Genomic DNA, 4,246 nt, shown 5'->3' with positions numbered 1-4,246 from the left:
GTGCCTTTTTTCTCTCGGATGAAGGTGTCACCTAGCTGTTCCCCAGTTTTTTTTTCCATCACTAGTATAAGTATTGGATACACATAATAATAGATAGAGACTTTTTGCTAAAATTTCTTACTAATTCTATCTCTCTCTCAGTTAAAAGGAAGAATGGCCATGAATAAGAACTCATTGTGTAACAAAACAGGTTAATGATAAAATAGAACAAGAAATGTACCATAATTTTATCACCCCATGACAGGATTCTATAAAATGAAAATACATAAAAGATCTGAATTCATAGGAAAACGAAATTGAGAAACCATATCAAGAAAGACGAGATCTTGAAGGTCCATTGGAGGTTCTTACGAGGCCTGAACTTTCCTCGAATATGCCAAAACCATAACAAAATCCTTAGCTGAGGATCCCACTGATGCGGAGATTCTATGTGATGATGAGGTAGCGGTTTGTAACCACAAGTCCATTAAGTTATGCATTTGTAATGTCGGAACAACTGGTTGACCACGACAATGGATCTCCACCTATTTACAAACCCAAAGGATATTCATGTCATTTTTATGCATTAAAATTCGGATATGAAAAGCTTACATCTCAAAAAAAAACACCGGAATCTGCCTGTGCAAATAATAAGTTCTCATTTATGAATGGAAAAATGATCTCAACTTCGCTTTGAAGATCAAGTTTCTTCATGAGATACTTTTTTGATGAAAAGAACAGGTATATTGACATCTCTGCAACATAAAACAATACATTAGAGACATTCTCACAAACAAAACCTTGTGGTGGTGCGTATTTACTCGGATTCTTCTATCAAAAGGCAAAGTATTAAGTCAACATATGACTTAGAAACGTGGAGAATAATGACTAGACAAGTATAACGTAAACAAGTACAGCGAGCGACAATGTGAAACACCGAAAACAATTGACCCACGCTAAGTTCACTTCCATCCCTTCATCAAAAAAAAAAAAAAAAGTTCACTTCCATCCAAGCAAGCGATGCAAGTTTGTACATCTTCGACCATTAATTGAGACACTTGGAGTATATATAGGACCTTAATTAGGGATACAACTAAAATCCTACCGATCACATCTGTTGGTCCTAAGTGGGTCACATCAGTAAGGTTTACAATACCAAATCTTAATGACATGGTTGACTCATAAGTTATTTACCGTCCTCTAGGTAAGTGTCTCATTAGGCATAACACCTACTAAATTCAACAACTGCGTAACAATCTAGTTCCTAGCACTAATCTTGCACATCACTATTTTGAGAGGGGAGCTCTTGCATAAGATATATATTAGAACTACTAAATCGAGCACTAAGAATGGCGTAACTGGAATGTCCTTCAGTTTACATAACAGACAATACTAAGCAAAATGATAATAAGATGAGACATTTCATCCTGAGATAGTAGAGGATATAAGAACTCACCGCATCCTCAAATAACATGAATCTAGCTATCTGTGGCAAGGGTGAATCTCCTTCCCAGTAAAAACGATGAACGAGATATGTCGAATTACAATTTTAATCTTCAGATACCAAGGTTTACAAATCAAACCTAAAATAGAAAAATGGTTTCATACTGGTCTTCAGAAGCCACTAATGTGAACCAAATCGGAATAGTTCTTCTATCTCTGTTTGACCTGTGGCGTTAAGGACACTTTGAGCATTGATAGCATGTTCCCCACAAGACTCAGCTCTTTTCCTCCTCATTCTCTGCAACTTTCTAGGTTTCGCCGCACTTAAAGTTGTAGAATTAGGGCCATTGCTATTATCTTGAACTTTTGATTTGTTCACATGCCCCCCCCCCCCCCCCTCCCTTTAGTTTTTGCCCACGAACTTCAGTCGGTGGCTCATTAGCTTGTTCCAACTTGAGAACAGACCCTTGTAAACTAGACTTACTAGAGTTCGTTCTATTTGCAGCCTCAACTAGGCAGGTTAAAGGTTTCCAAAGATCAACTTTCCCTCCCCATGATTCACCAATATTTTCTTTATCTTTACCAGAAACGTGATGGTTAGATTGTTCGGCGCTGGAAGAAGGCTGTGACATTTAAAAAGTCGAATGTGCCCCCAAAAGAAGAAAAAGTTAGCAAATTAAAGCAAAATCTTATGAAAACAGGCCTCTAAACCAATTTAGTTTGATACTGAAAAGTAAAAAAACTAAATATAGAATAACCATGCCCATTATTACCTGCCTTCTATTTTGAGCAATCTTGCTTAGGGTTTCTGGTGAGCTTGAGCTCTCAGGCTGATCTTCTAGATTTTCTTCTTTTTCGACATGTTCATCAACAACAAAACTAGATCCTCGTAGAGTCGCTGCCTTTCTTGCAACACCTTTTGTTCTTCGGCCAGTCAAACTTGGCTGTGGCGATACTCGAGGAGTACTCACCACAAGTGATGAGAGTGATCTCTCCTTCCGTTTTACTGGTAGTTGAATCGTAGGAGGAACTTCAGGTGCCTTCACCTTTCTCATTTTTAATGGAAAGATTTTCGCCCTTACATCTTCTAAATTATGGTCTGGCCTGCAAGTTATACAGAACCGAAGCATTTGCTTCAATAAAGATGATTTCTTGATTAAAACCAAAGGAATACATAATTTGCAACTAAATTGGATCGACAAGTTGATAATGTAATCCGAACTTGTATAAATAGTGAAGAAATGGACGAAGTCGGAGAGAGGATCTAACCTCAGTTTCTCCTCTGGGGCACAACCCAGATCGATATTGCATATCGGGCAGCAGTCGACATCCTCATCTGTTAGCTTATCATATATGCACTTCCTGCAAACTGGAACAGAGATCAAAGTATCATACGTTTTCCTGAAAGCACCCAAACATTACACCTTACATATGTAACCTATAGTATGATTTTCAGACAGAACAATAACGACACCGAAGTTCAACGCGTCATATATAAGACAAAGAAGAAATAGTATGACCTACTTATATACAATCGTACAAGCAAAAAGCCAAAAATTTAGTTCTCTTTTTGTTATTAGTAGCAATAATCAGATAACCTAACAAGACACAATCCAATTGAGGAGTTGTACAGTCTTACAACTTTTTCATTTGAGAAAACTATATTTAGTGTAAGTATGAAGTTTTAATCAATAGGATGGAATATAGTAGCCAAAATGTAACCTAGAAGACTGGCAAACATCCGGCTTGGCTTATTGGCCAATGCGGCAATACCCATGATGCCAATTGGGTCAACAAACCCCAATTGTGGGCCTTCCGTCTACATGTTAACCTCAGTCGATCTGTACGGAACCCAATGCGGAAATACCCAGTGGTGTGCTCTTAGTAGGTGTGCTCTTAGTAGGTATGCTCTTAGCAAGGCCGGCCCAAGTATATCGGAGGCCCCAAGCCAAATTAAAAATTGGGGCCCATACAATGGATATTAGGAAAAAAATCAAATAAAATTTAAATAATGCAAAGAGTAGCAATCGAACCCTTGACTTTTTATCCAAAATCTAAAGTCTTTACCACTAAGTTACGCCTTAAATTATGTTTGAAGTTGGTTTAAAGTATAATTAGTTTTTCGAAAGTTACATGCGAAATAGGGAACATGAGGCCCTTGATTATTTGGGGCCCAAAGCGACCGCTTTAGTGGCTTTGGTCATGGGCCGCCCCTGGCTCTTAGTTGTGAGGGTAAGAAATCGCGGGTCAAGAAGTCAGCTGCACCAGGTCGTTGACCGGACGTCGAACCTCCACCTGTTAATATTTTTGCGGGCACCGACGACGTCTTTGTGCTTAACCTGTGACCAAAGAGACAAGAACACACGCGACCGTAAGTCACTTGGGACACCTGGATGCTGGATGGTGCCGGCCTAAGGTGGCTCCGACGGTTAAGTTAGTAAGCTTGCAAGAGAATTAATATGTAAGCGAATGATACCCTTGGAAATATTACTGTTGGTTGGTGTCGGAGTTTAGGCATGGCTCGTAGAGTGGTCTGAGCTCGCTCTCTACGGATTGACTGACTTGTTGGAGAGAGGGTGTGACACAGTACTCGTGGATGAGATAACCCTGTTAAGATAAAGTATTTTGCTTACTTCGTCAAGAGAGAAAAAGTTGGGTCGTCCTCCCTTTATGAGCGGTCGTCAGGAAAGATAAAGATAGGTCGTCCTCCTTTGAATGTAGGTCGACTTTCTTTTGAGCAGTCGTTAGGAGAGAGAAATATGTGTCGACCTCCTTTTGAACAGGCGTAGGTTGTTCAATGGGTGTTTGATTAGTCGATCACAGA

General features: G+C 39.4%; 1 pseudogene across 1 annotated transcript; it reads right to left on the bottom strand.

Moving 5' to 3' along the window:
• Positions 1-229: 229 nt before the first annotated feature.
• Positions 230-3,199, bottom strand: LOC147555151 (E3 ubiquitin protein ligase DRIP2-like; annotated as a pseudogene). Its single transcript, XR_015233480.1, has 6 exons — positions 3,162-3,199; positions 2,692-2,823; positions 2,196-2,526; positions 1,579-2,045; positions 667-734; positions 230-524 (listed from the first exon to the last, which is right to left on the bottom strand). The product of XR_015233480.1 is annotated as an E3 ubiquitin protein ligase DRIP2-like (transcript).
• Positions 3,200-4,246: the final 1,047 nt, after the last annotated feature.

This window comes from Eschscholzia californica, unplaced genomic scaffold (genome assembly GCF_041429995.1).
Source record: "Eschscholzia californica isolate CP2 unplaced genomic scaffold, dmEscCali1.0.p SCAF_2, whole genome shotgun sequence".
NCBI classification, from domain to species: Eukaryota; Viridiplantae; Streptophyta; class Magnoliopsida; order Ranunculales; family Papaveraceae; genus Eschscholzia; species Eschscholzia californica.
The sequence above is the reverse complement of the archived record's forward strand: the minus strand, read 5'-3'. Positions and strand labels throughout refer to the sequence as shown.